The following is a 14,309-nucleotide window of genomic DNA, read 5'->3' as shown; positions in this document are numbered from 1 at the left end:
AGGCGGTGGGGCCAGCGCCCATTGGTCCGCTGCAGCCCTCCGCCCGCCCCCTCGCCGCGCTTATTGGCAGGAGCAGCGGCGCCCGCGGGATAGGCGGCGGCGGCGCCCCTCCCTCGCGCCGGCCCTCAAGAGGGCGACGAGGAAGCGGCCACCTCCCTGCGCCCCGCCCCTCGGGCTTGCTTGGCTGGCTCCCGGCCCCTCCCGACTTCTCCCGGCTCCTCCCGGCTCCTCCCGGCCCTCTCCCGGCTCCCTCCGGCTCCGGCTCCGGCGCGGCGGCGGCGGCGGGTAGGTGCAGCCGCGGGCGGGGCCCAGTTGGAGGGGCGGCCTCACTTCTATCCCGGGGCTGCCCGAGCCTCGCCTCGCGCCCGCTCGGGACCCCACAGGGGCCGCCTGAGGCGGGGAAGGGCGGTGGCTGTCGGCCTGCGGGACGCGGGGTTGGCCGGGCGGGGGGCCTGCGGGCGTGGTCTTGCGAGTCTTCCAGGCGCGATCGGGGGGCCTGCGGGGCGGGGCAGGCCGAGACGTCTGGCTCTGGGGGTCGAGCGTGGTGGCGAGTGCCATGCGTTGGGCTCGGGATCGGGCTGAGCCCGGGGAGCGAGGGTCGGCTGCAGTCTGGGGCCCTGGGTGGGGCTCGGAGAAGTAGGAGAACTCAGAGGCCGTTCCATGAGGCTTTTGGGGGGTCAGTTGAGGTGGGGCTGAGGCGAGCCTTAGAGAGGGTGCCCCCTTGGGTTGTGGGAGTGGCTGGAGAACCGCGCCCCAGCCCGGGCTCTGTGCGTGCGTCGGCCGTGGCGCTGTTTGGGGACTAAACATGTGTCTGGCTGCGAGAGTGCGAAGGGGTTTCAGTATGGGTGGGGATAGGACGATAGGGAGAGGAACCAGGAGGGGCAGTTGGAAACCTTACTGAGAACAGAGATTGTGGTTTAGTACATGGACCAGGTTCTTCACTGTTGTGTTGCGTGAGCTCTTTAGTGAAATTGCCTCTTGGGGGAATGTTGGGGGTTTTGCTTCCATCCAGGAACGTGTAAATTAAATTCATTTGCTGCTTTTGGAAGGTGGCAGTGATTACGCTTAGGTTTGTGTTTTAGGATCCAGACCCAGAGTGAAAGGTACTTCTCGGGGAGGTTAGTGTTATCCAGCTTTCTCCTGGAAAGCCCCTTTTCTCCTTTCTCTCCTCTGGTCCAGTTACAGTATTGCTCCCCAGGGCCTCTCCATTCCCGTTCCCGGGCTGCTTAGCGTTGCAGTGTTCTTGCTCTGTGTTTGCCTCCCTCCCATTTCCCTGCTGCTGCGCTTTTGGCAACTGCCTCTGCTCTTTCCCAGGGATGGTTGTGGCATTGCATCAGGGGATATTTGTGCTTGTAATTTGCTCACTCAGCCCAGGAAGAGGGAGAATCGTATGCTGCAGAGATGCGAGGGGGGTGCCGTCAGCTAGGCTGGGTAGGCAGAGAAATGGGTGTGGTGAGGGAATACAGCTGCTCTAGGCCTATAGGGTAACACTGCCCAGTCATCAGCTCAAAGGGATTCAAAGAGCAGCAGCAGCTATTTTTATAAATCAGTCCTGAATCCAAGCTGAGCACATGGATTTAGAGTGAACAGTTGTCATGCTCTAACCATTACAGGCTGGGTGTTTGGTAGACAACATTAGAGTTGCTAAGCAAGAGACTCCATCCATCTGTACAGTGCAGGGGATACTTTACTTGCAGCTTTTTAACTTTTCTCAGCTTTGTAGAATGGGACGGCTCTCTTCAGGGGGTCTCTTTTATATTGATGTGGTTTGATTGTCCTTAGTACTTCTTTTCAGATGAAATGTTTTTACCTCAGTTATACTGTTGCTTTCGAATTTTGCTTAAAAATAATAAAGCTATCACTTTCTGAGTACTTGCCATCTTCTAGGCACTAGTTGTAGGTATTTATTTACGAATGAGGAAATTAAGACTGACAGGAATAAGAGGTCACGCAGTTAAGTGGCATCCACACCAAGGTCTCTCTGACACCCACACAGTAGTTCAGAAACTCAAAATTTTTGGTTCACACAAGTGTGATTCAAGTGCTTGAGAATTTATTCATGCGAAGTAAACTCACCAGAGACTGATAGACCAAATACCAGTTTATTTACATCGAAAGTATTAAGTGCCATGTACACAATAGGAATTAATTATCCACTGGCAGGGACTCCTCCTTTGTTTCTGGGCAGCCATATCAGTAATAAGAATGCAGTTGATTAAAGAATTGGAACTAAGGGCACTGGATGTTCTTAGGGGATGTTTTAATCAAGTTACAGAAGCCTGGTGAGTCTCCCTTCTTTCCCTATTTTACAAACACACATACTAATGTTTGACAGTGCTGAGGAGATTCTTAAACATTTTCCCATTCTGTCTCAGTTGTTTTTTTAAGTCATCTCTTCATATATTTGTCATCCCAGCATATATTTACCTGTGTTAAAATCCCCAAATCTACAAATAAGTTTACATTACATATAAAAAGTCATTTTCCGGGGCCGGCCCTGTGGCCTAGTGGTTAACTTCAGTGTGCTCCACTTCGGCAGCCCGGGTTTGCTTCCCTGGCAGAGACCACTTGTCAGCGGCCCCGCTGTGGTGGCAACCCACATACAAAATAGAAGAAGATTGGCACAGACGTTAGCTCAGGGCGAATCTTCTTCAACCAAAAAAAAAGAGGAAGAAGATTGACAACAGATGTTAGCTCAGGACGAATCTTCCTCAGGAAAAAAAAAAAGTCATTTTCCATTGTTTGCTGAAAGTGAAGGAATCACCTGGATTTTCTTATGTTTAGGTGGCTTAGTTTTATTTTTTTAATTTTTTTGAGGTTATGAAAACTTTTATTAATTACATAACATGGCTTTCAGGGGAGAGTAGGAGAGGTTTCTCAGGCTTGTTCAAAATGGCTTGAGAGCAGGGAAGGATACCGGCTTGTGGTTTTTTTTGTGGTTATAGGGCGGGGGTGGGAGTGAGTGTTCCATCTTGTGAAGGGGCTTGTGTGGTTTGAACCCCTCACCTACATCAAGATAGGTGGCTTAGCTTTAGTCAGAGAGATGGTTCTTCTTGATCTCAGTGTCTTGTTCTTTTTCCTCATCTTGTTTCTGAATTTGGTGATCCATCCTTTGGCTCTAAACTTTTGCTGTTGACATTTCAAATTTTTGGCATCGCTTTTCTTCTTCTTCTTCTTCTTTTTTGTGAGGAAGATTAGCCCTGAGCAAACATCCATGCCAATCCTCCTCTTTTTGCTGAGGAAGACCGGCCCTGAGCTAACATCTATTGCCAATCCTCCTCCTTTTTTTCCCTTTTTCTCCCCAAAGCCCCAGTAGATAGTTGTATGTGGTAGTTGCACATTCTGCTAGTTGCTGTATGTGGGACGCCCCCTCAGCATGGCCGGACAAGCGGTGTGTCCATGCGCGCCTGGGATCTGAACCCCAGGCAGCCAGCAGCGGAGCGCCCGCACTCAACCACTAAGCCACTGGGCCGGCCCCTTTCTTTTTTTTTTTTTAATATTAAGCATGGGTAGGCTTTATTTTTCTTTAAAAAGCAAGAAAATCTGAGAGGAACATTATGACCCAATGGAAGTCATCTTGGTGGTTATTTGATTTGGTCAGTTTGAAAAGGAAACCGAGTAAATATTACTGATTTCACTTTGTCCTTCTAAGTGGCACTTTCAGAACCAGGTTACTGTGAGGGCCAGCCCCGTGGCTTAGCGGTTAAGTGCGTGGGCTCCGCTGCTGGCACCCGGGTCCGGATCCCGGGCGTGCACCGACGCACTACTTCTCCGGCCATGCTGAGGCCGCGTCCCACATACAGCAACTAGAAGGATGTGCAGCTATGACATACAACTATCTACTGGGGCTTTGGGGGAAAAAAAAAAAAAAGGAGGAGGATTGGCAATAGATGTTGGCTCAGAGCCGGTCTTCCTCGGCAAAAAGAAGAGGATTAGCATGGATGTTAGCTCAGGGCTGATCTTCCTCACCAAAAAAAAAAAAAAAAAACCCAGGTTACTGTGGACCTATTGCTGGGAGTGAGTGGGTTGAGGACAAGTAGGCTCAAGAAAGGGGTTGAAGGAAACTGATATACATGAGGGATCATACTTATTGCCTTCTTAGAGCTTTCTAGGCTAACCTCTCAATGCAGACCTTATGGGAACTATTTTCTATGTCATTAAAATTTTAAGCTTGAAAGTCAACCCAGTTTACTTTTGTGATTCTTTTTTTTTTTTTATATTTATTTATTTATTTATTTTCCCCCCAAAGCCCCAGTAGATAGTTGTATGTCATAGTTGCACATCCTTCTAGTTGCTGTATGTGGGACTCGGCCTCAGCATGGCCAGAGAAGCGGTGCATCAGTGCGTGCCCTGGATCCGAACCGGGCTGCCAGCAGCGGAGCGCGTGCACTTAACCGCTAAACCATGGGCCCGCCCTGTGATTCTTGATAGGTTGAAAAAGTTAATCTTCTCACCACCATAAAACCCATCTTATTAGTTTGCATATATTTAAATATCTTTTAAAATTTATTTATAACTTTTCCTCATTTTCTTTCTGACTTTACAAACAAAATGAAATTTAAAAAAATCTTTTATTTTGAAATAATTTTAGATTTACAGAAGAGTTGTAAAGATAGTACAGAATTTCCATATACCCTTCATCTAGCTTTCCTCATTTTAACATGTAACCATGATACATTTATCAAAATTAAGAAATCAATATTAGTTTAATATTATTAACTAAATTACAGACTTTCCTCTGATTTCTCTAGTTTTTCCACACTGATACCCTTTTTTATTACAGGATGCAATCCAGGATTGACAACACATTGCCTTTAGATGTCGTGTTTCCTTAGTTTTCTCCAGTCTGTGACAGTTTCCTGGTCTCTCCTTGCCTTTTTCTCCTTGACACCTTTGAAGAGTAGTGGTCAGTTATTTGTAGAATGTTCCTGACTTTTGGTTTTCTGATGTTTTTCTCATTAGCCTGAGGTTATGCATTTTAGGGAAGAATACCATAGGGATGGTATGCCCTTCCCGTCACCTATCTCTTATCATGGGATACCTGATATCAACATGACTTATTACTGATGTTGACTTTGATAACTTCCTTAAGATAGTGTCTGCCTGGTTTCACTAAAGTGACAATTTTTCCTTTTCTTACTTTGTTTGTTAGAAGCTAGAAGTGAGTCACCAAGTCAAGCCCACACTCCAGGGGAATGGAATTAAGCTCCGCCTCCTGAAGGAACGAGTATCAGAGAATTTGTGAGCATATGTTAAAAATCACCCACGGTAATTAATAAGTATTTTGGGGGAGATTCTGTGAGGCCCTACAAAGATCTCATTTTTCCTTAAAGTTTCATCCACTAATTTTAGCATTCATTAGGGAAACTTGCCTGCAGCAGCAATTATTATTGTGTTATTCTAGTGGTGATTTTCTGTTTCCTTCATTCCTTCTACATTTATTATTTGGATTCTTCTGTAGGGAAGATTTGTACCTTTGCCCCTATTTATTTATTCAGTCATTTATATCAGTATGGATTCATGAATATTTATATTTTTCTTTGGGTTGTAATATAATACTATATTTTATTGCTCAAATTCTTCCAACTTTGGCCATTTGGCACCTATGTTCTTTTGACATGTGTGTTCCCCTGCTACCTTTTCCGGAGCACTTTTTAAAAATTCTGGCGCTGCAAGATGCTCCAATCTCATCTTGTATTTTCCCTATTCCAGCCCTGGAATCAGCCGTTTCTCCAAGGAGCCCTTGTTTCTTTTATTGGAGAAAAATATTTAGAAACAAAGATCTGGTTTCTAAATGAACCAGGCATACTTATTGCTACTGACTAATCCCTTCTTCTAGGCCGTCTTAGGGGACAGAGCTGGGGAATACATGTATGTATACTGACCCAGGTATCACACATATCTGTGTTTATTTCTGTATCTAGCTGTATATAAATATAAACATGAGTTTGTACTGGTCTCTCTGACTCTTAATCTAGCACCACAAAGTTCATTCTAGCATTCCCCTCCTTGCTTATTTGTAACTTCTGTCTCTGATAGTGAGAAACTTAGCTCTTGTTATTTATAATAGATTTACCTAATTGTTCAACCTTCGTATATGTGTAAAGGTAGGAAAAATGCAATTTTAAATTATTACATAAAGAAATTTTCCAAAGCATTTTGCAGTTGTTAAATTATACTCCTGTAATATTGGTATTTTAAATTACTATTTTTCAGCTCAGTTGGAGAGGTGAAGTCATGTGCCCCTGGCCAAACAGGGAGTGACTGTAGCTGGAATTGATGACCTGTTCTCACTCCCAGTGCTATGCTTGATCCTAAGCAGAGCAATCTCTTCATATCAAGTATTTTGACTAACTAACAAGTCAACCTTTATCCCTTCTTGGTGGGATTGCTCCTTTTAGTTAAAGAGGTTCCTGGTTTTTAGATTTTTTTTTTTTAACGTTTGGCAGTGTTGAGAGCAAAAATAATTCTTTTTCTGGACTTTTTCCTACTTGTAGAATCATAGAATTGGAAGAGATCTGAGAGATGACCTAGTGCAGTTTTTCACACAATGTGATTCCTCCAGCGCTCTGTGCAAGTATTCCCCAAGATAGGAACTTCACAGCTGGTGACTATCGATTCCTGGTTTGCAAATTTGTCATTTTAGAAGGATTTCCCTGATAATGATCTCAAACCTGCCTCCCTGCAGTGTTTATTCACTGGTTCTAATTTTGCTGTCTACAATTATTCCCTGTAGCTTCAGTCTCCACCTTACAAGCTATTCAATAACAGTTATTTTGTCCTGCTTAAGTTTTTTCTTTTCCAGACTAAACAGTTTTTTTCTCCCAGCCATTTCTCATGAAATGTGCTTTCTGAACCTTTTACTATGTTGGGCATCATCCTGTGGACCTGCTGCAGTTTGTCAGTTTGTCAGATATGGTCTGATCCAGATAACTGTATTAGGCCTTGGAAGTGAAATGATAAAGGAATTCAAAATGATCTCTGCCCTTGGGGAGCTTACCACTAAGTTCCCATCAATGCTGCTTTAGAATAAATCAGATTCTTTTTTCTTTCAGTATCCACTTTTCAGCATTAGTTCATACTTGTCTGGTAGTAAGCTCACCTCTAGGTCTTTTTCTCTAGAACTGCTGTTAACCCAAGTCTTGGTCCTTGGTTGGTTGCTTTTCTGAACCTATGTATTGGACTTTTTTTACACTCCTGCTTTCTTTCTGTAACTCCTAATTTCTGTCCATTGTTTCAAAGGGGACTTTTTTGTGTGTGTGTGAGGAAGATCAGCCTTGAGCTAACATCCATGGCAATCCTCCTCTTTTTGCTGAGGAAGACTGGCCCTGAGCTAACATCTGTGCCCATCTTCCTCCACTTTATATGGGACGCCACCACAGCATGGCCTGACAAGCGGTGCGTCGGTGCACGCCCTGGATCTGAACCCAGGCTGCCAGCAGCGGAGCGGGCACGCTTAACCGCTACGCCACGGGGCCGGCCCCCAAGGGGGACTTTTTGAATCCTGATTCTATTACACTGTGTGCCTTTGTTGTCCTTCCTTTGTCTATAACTTTAATATATTCTTTCTGTATTTTTACTTGAGTTGATTAAGAAGATATTCACCTATAGAGTGCCAAGATCAGATCCTAGTAGTGTGTGATTAGAGAAAAAGCTTCATGCTTTGTTTTCTCTTTCTGACTTTTATTACTTACGTATTTCCAAAAGAGATGTTGGTTCTGATTTTCTGCTGTAGTTTGCATGCAAAATTGTAATTAAAATACTTGACATCTTTCAACTCTGAAGGCACAGCTAGTTCTTTCTAATGGTAACTATTGATTATTGATTGAAGTTGGGTTATATGATTCTTTTTTATTATGACAAATTATAGGTTCTGCCTTATAAATGATTCATAGATAAAATAGTTATAGCTTCTATCTCATTAATTCGCCCCTGACTCCCCACTCCCACCCCCATGTTGAGACTACTGTGGAAAAATTTTAAGAGAAGATGTATTTTCTAAAGAAGGAAAAATGGAAGAATTTAGGGGAGACTGGGGATAGGTGGTGAGTGGGAGTGGAGGATAGACACCCTTAAAAAAAGGGTTGCTTCCTATAGTGACTCTTCTCTGAGCTCTGTTTTTGTTAAACTATCTGAAATTCTCAGTCAGGTATTCATTTGGGTTAACCCATTTTCTCTTTTAGGAATAGAAATACACTGGGAGGATTCAAGAGAGCTCTCAGTCATTTTCTTGTAGGTGGAATATATTTTTATTAAAATAATTTGTATTGGAAAGTAAGTGTTCCTTTAGGTGACAGATAAGTGATTTCTGGTTTAGGGAGGACTGGGGAGGGGGCAGGGGATAAGGCAGACTTACAGACTTATTTTCCTTAGTATCAGCTCAGGTGTCACCTTTAGAAAGCCTTTCTGACGACTTTCTACCCTAGTCTGTGTTAAGTACTCTTCTTGGGTGTTTTCACCAATATATATCTTTGGGTATATGTCTTTCCATATTTAAAGAAAAATTAAGATATAATTCACATACCATAAAATGCACCATTTTAAAGCATATAAGTCATTGTGGTTTTTGGTATATTCACAGTGTTGTATAGCCATCATCACTCTCTAATGCCAGAACATTTTCATCATCCACAAAAGAAATCCCAAACCCATTATCAGTCACTTTCCATTCCCTAGCCCCTGGCAACCAGTAATCAACTTTCTGTCTATGGATTTGTCTTTTCTGGACATACCATATAAATGGAATCATACAATTTATAGCGTTTTATATCTGGCTTTTTTCACTTAGCATAATGTTTTCAAGGTTCATCCATGTTGTAGTATGTATCAGTACTTTATTCCTTTTTATGGCTGAATAATATTCCATTGTATGGGTATACCACATTTTATTTATTCTTTCATCAGTGGGTTCTTTCTACTTTTTAACTGTTATGAATAATGCTGCTATGAACATTGGTGTACAAGTTTTTGTGTGAACATAAGTTTTTATTTCTCTTGGGTATATACCTAGGAGTGGAATTACTCATTCATATGGTAACTCTATGTTTAACCTTTTGAGGAACTGCCAGACTGTTTCCCAAAGTGACCATACCATTTTATGTTCCATTAGCAGTATATGAGAGTTCCAGTTTTTCCACATCCTCATAAACATTTGTTATTATATTTTTTGATTCCATCCTAGTGAGTGTGAAGTGATATCTCATTGTGATTGTGATTTTGATTTCCCTGATGACTAATGTGCTTATTGGCCATTTGTATATCTTCTTTGGAGGAATGTATATTCAGATTCTTTGCCCATATTTAATTAGGTTTTTATTATTGAATTATAAGAGTTCTTTATATATTCTAGATAAAAATCCCTTATCAGATATATGATTTGCAAATATTTTCTCCATTCTGTGAATCGTTTTGTCTTTTCACTTTCTCTGGAGTTTCCTTTGAGGCACAAAAGTTTCTAGTTTTTTTTTTTTTCAATTTTTACTTATTTATTTATTTATTTTCCCCCAAAGCCCCAGTAGATAGTTGTATGTCATAGCTGCACATCCTTCCAATTGCTGTATGTGGGACTCGGCCTCAGCATGGCCGGAGAAGCGGTGCGCCGGCGCGGGCCCGGGATCCGAACCCGGGCCGCCAACAGCGGAGCGCTTGCACTTAACCGCTAAGCCACGGGCCGGCCCAAGACTTTTCTTTTTCCATTGAGTTGTCTTGGCACTCGTGTTGAAAATCTATTGATCTTAGATGTATGGGTTTATTTCTGGACTCTCAATTCTATTCCGTTGACCTTCATGTCTCTCCTTATGCTAGTACCACACTGTCTTGATTATTGTGGCTTTGAGTATGTTTTGAAATTGGGAAGTGTGAGTCCTCCAACTTTATTCTTCTTTGCAAGATTGTTTTGACTATTCTGGATCCCATGCATTTCCATGTGAATTTTAGGATCAGCTTGTCAGTTTCTGTAAAAAGGCAGTTGGAATTTTGGTAAGGACTGCATTGAATTTGTAGATCAATTTGGAGAGTATTGCCATCTTAACAATGTTAAGTATTCCAGTCCATGAACATGGAATGTCTTTCAGTTTATTTATGTCTTCTTTTAAAGATTTTATTTTATTTATTTTTTCCCCCCAAAGCCCCAGTAGATAGTTGTATGTCACAGCTGCACATCCTTCTAGTTGCTGTATGTGGGACGCGGCCTCAGCATGGCCGGAGAAACAGTGCGTCGGTGCACGCCCGGGATCCGAACCCGGGCCGCCAGCAGCGGAGCGCGCGCACTTAACCTCCAAGCCACGGGCCCGGCCCCTATTTATGTCTTCTTTAGTTTCTTTCAACAATGTTTGGTAGCTTTCAATGTACAAGTCTTGCACTTCTTTGGTTAAATTTTATTCCTAAGCATTTTATACTTTTTGATGCTATTTTAAATAGAATTGTTTTCTTAATATCATTTTTGGATTGTTGATTACTAGTGCATAGAAATGCAACTGATTTTTTATATTGATCTGGTGTTCTGCAACCTTGCTAAACTTGTTTATTAGCTCTAATAGCTTGGCATATGTGTGGATTCTTTCAGATGTCCCCATTGTTTTTAAATTATGTATGCCTTTCCATTGGACTGAGATCCTCTTGAAGTCAGAGATTGTGTCTTGTATTTCATTTCTCTTTCCCTACTGCCAAATGTATATTCAATTAATGCTGGGGTAAAGATGCCATTGTACTGGAGTTTAGTGTAGCATAATGCTATAGAAAATGGAGCAGAAGGGAAGTGGAGTATTGTAAGACTATTTTTACCTATTGTAAAATGTTTCCTGAGGTCCAGGAAAGTTAATTCTTCTCACTTCTATCTCTCCTTCTCTATACCTCTTGCCCTTAGTTATTCTTTGTTTCTGAAACTCAGAATACTTTGGATCATAAACTTCGTGTGTTCGAATAGGAACCTTAATTAGATTTTATGTATTCTTTAGGGAAATGTGTTCTGTCCTCATTCACAAAATAGTTCTTTTATGAACCTAGGAGTACTTATGGTAATACGATTGGCTATGTTGGTTGTTAATTCTGTGTTCACATTTTCTTCTTTGATAAACTCAAGCTCACTTTTTTTTCTCTCTCTTTTTTACTAAATCACAGAGAGACAGGGGAAACAAAACATTTGCTGTCAAAGGGCAGGATCTGACCTGTTCTTTTGTTCTTATTCTGTCTATGTTTCATTACCAGACACAAAGAATTGCTTTTAAAAAGCATCCTATTCTTTAAAAAGAGGAAGAGTAGAGAATTCACAGTCCCCCTTTTTTTTTGTGAGGAGGACCAGCCCTGAGCTAACATCCAATGCCAATCCTCCTCTTTTTTGCTGAGGAAGACTGGCCCTGGGCTAACGTCCGTGTGCATCTTCCTCTAGTTTATATGGGACCCCGCCACAGCATGGCTTAACAAGCGGTGCGTCGGTGTGCACCCGGGATCCGAACCGGCGAACCCCAGGCCGCCACCGCAGCAGAGTGCGCGCACTTAACAGCTTGCGCCACTGGGCTGGCTCCCCACAGTTCCCTTTTAATCAGATAATATTAAAATGATTTCTTGAAGAATGAATTCTCAGCGTAATAGGTTGGCCATTCCAAAAGTGGTGGTGAATATGTGTAAATTTGGGGGTCTCTGAAAATTTCTGTTTGTTAGAAAAAAATTCAATACCATCAACACCAAGGTAACTGTAGTGGCTAGGCCAAATTAAGAACTTCTGGAAGTAGCCAAAGACTGCATGGTTCTGTGGTTGAGTAAGTCAAGAGTAATTGTGCCTTCTCTAATCCATTTTTCAGCACTAGTAGAGAAATATAGGGGTATGAGGTGTACCTGTATTATTCAGTCTATCCTATTAAGCTCTAAAATGTGATTTGATAGTGTCCATATATTACTTTGCCTGGTCATAGGGAAACTTTTTAGGTCATTACTTGAAATCTATATTTCCCAAACTTCTCTCAGTTGCATTGTCCTATCATTGTGAGTTTGATTTCATAATAGTCATTTTTGTATCCCTCATTCTTTTTTTTGTGTGTGAGGAAGATCAGCCCAGAGCTAACATCTGCCAATCCTCCTCTTTTTGCTGAGGAAGACTGGCCCTGGGCTAGCATCCGTGCCCATCTTCCTCCACTTTATATAGGACGTCGCCACAGCATGGCTTGACAAGCGGTGCGTCGGTGTGCACCCAGGATCTGAACCCTGGGCCGCCGCATCGGAGCTCGCACACTTAACCGCTACGCCACCTGGCCGGCCCCTCATTCTTTTTTTTTTTAAGTATTGCAATACATTTATTATTATTATTATTTTTAATTTTTTGTTTATTGCAGTAACATTGGTTTATAACATTGTATAAATTTCAAGTGTACATCATTATACTTCTATTTCTGCATAGATTACATCTCATTCTTTTTTTTAAGAAACTTTTTATTACGAAAAATTTCAAATGCATCACAGAGCTTGAGATTAGTATAATGAAATGAACCCCAAGTATCCAACATTTTCTTTAGTAATTACCAATCCATGGCCAATTTTGATTCATCTGTATCCACACCTACTCCCCTACCCTTTTTTACTGGATTATTTAGAAGCAGATCCAAGACATCAGCTCATATGTAAATATTTTAGAATGTATCTTAAAAGATAGTACTTATCTTTTAAATAGAATCACAGTATCACCAGAGAACCTCAAAATTTGACAAAAATATCCAATTAGTATTCAGATTTTCCTTACTATCGTAAATGTTGTTTGCAGCTGGTCAGTTCGAACAGGATTCAAACAAGGTCTTCATTTGGTGGATATGTCTCTTGTCTCCTTTAGCAAGATCTCCTTTCCTCTTTTTTTCGTTGCAGTTTGTATATATATATATTTTGTGTGTGTGTGTGTGGGAGATCAGCCCTAAGCTGACGTCCATGCCAATCCTCCTCTTTTTGCTGAGGAAGACTGGCTCTGAGCTAACATCTATTGCCAGTCCTCCTCCTTTTTTTCCCCCTTTTTCTCCCCAAAGCTGCAGTAGATAGTTATATGTTATAGTTGCACATCCTGCTAGTTGCTGTATGTGGGGCGCCGCCTCAGCATGGCTCGGCAGGTGGTGGGTTGGTGTGCGCCCGGGATCCAAACCCGGGCCACCAGTAGCGGAGCGCGCGCACTTAACTGCTAAGCCATGGGGCCGGCCCCTTGCAGTTTGTATGTTGAAAAAACTGGGTCATTTGTCCTATTGACTTTTCATATGTCCTTTTCATATGCTGAATTTTGCAGCTTGCATCTTGGTGATGGTATTAAACATGTTCTCAGTCCCCCGTGTATTTCTTGTAAACTTTTAGTTAGAGCTAAAGATTTGTTTTTTTTGGAAGGATGCCTGCCTCATTCTTGATTTCCATTCTAAAAAATCATTAAATGTCCTGGAGTTCATAAGAGAATGTTCATTTAAGCTTGTGAGTAATGAGATGTGCAACTGTTTTATAGTATTGCTGTCAAACCTATTAATAGCATTTTGGGTCTGAAGGAGACTGGGCTCTACCAGTTGTTATTCAGACTTTTGTTGGCAATGTAAACACAAAGAGCATTGCTGAACCCTCTTTTTCAGCAATTTGTGGTACTTAGATTGGGGCATAGGGCAAACAGATGAACCAGTCCAGCTCATCAGAGAATGCTGATCTGTTCAGTAGCGATCTCTAGACATACTGAAGGTCTGTAAAAAGTGATAGTGAACATGAGATTAGAAATCCTTCATATGTCTTTTTTTTTTTTTTAATTTTATTTATTTATTTTTTCCCCCAAAGCCCCAGTGGATAGTTGTATGTCACAGCTGCACATCCCTCTAGCTGCTGCACGTGGGACAAGGCCTCAGCATGGCCGGAGAAGCAGTGCGTCGGTGCACACCCAGGATCCGAACCCGGGCCGCCAGCAGCAGAGCGCACGCACTCAACCGCCAAGCCACGGGGCCGGCCCTGTCTTTTTCTAAATAATCTTTTTTTTAAAAAAAATACTTGTTCGTTGAGGAAAATGGGATATTTGGAAAATATAGAAAAGTATTGAGACAAAAATAATCATTTGAAAACTTATCTCCCAGAGATAAGCACTTTAACAATTGAGCACATCCCCTTATAATCTTTTTCTTCTATGTGTATACATTTTTTTTTAAGATTTTATTTTATTTTTTTATTATTATTATTATTATTTTTTTGTGAGGAAGATCAGCCCCGAGCCAACATCCATGCCAATCCTCCTCTTTTTGCTGAGGAAGACTGGCCCCTCAGCCAACATCTATTGCCAATCCTCCTTTTTTTTTTACCCCCCAAAGCCCAAGTAG

The 14,309-nt window shown here is 42.0% G+C and overlaps 1 protein-coding gene across 13 annotated transcripts in view; it reads left to right on the top strand.

Moving 5' to 3' along the window:
- The first annotated feature begins 201 nt into the window (after positions 1-201).
- The window catches only part of MAP4 (microtubule associated protein 4), a 197,379-nt gene continuing 183,271 nt past the window's right edge, over positions 202-14,309 (top strand). For 12 of the 13 annotated variants that reach the window (XM_058557467.1, XM_058557460.1, XM_058557418.1 and 9 more), the window contains exon 1: positions 202-289. The gene's annotated coding sequence lies outside the window, so the exon portion shown is untranslated. The remainder of the gene's footprint in view (positions 290-14,309) is intronic. The other variant, XM_058557429.1, reaches the window with a different exon arrangement.

This window comes from Diceros bicornis, chromosome 2 (assembly GCF_020826845.1).
Source record: "Diceros bicornis minor isolate mBicDic1 chromosome 2, mDicBic1.mat.cur, whole genome shotgun sequence".
Taxonomy (NCBI): Eukaryota; Metazoa; Chordata; class Mammalia; order Perissodactyla; family Rhinocerotidae; genus Diceros; species Diceros bicornis.
This window is presented reverse-complemented; position numbering and strand designations above follow the sequence as displayed.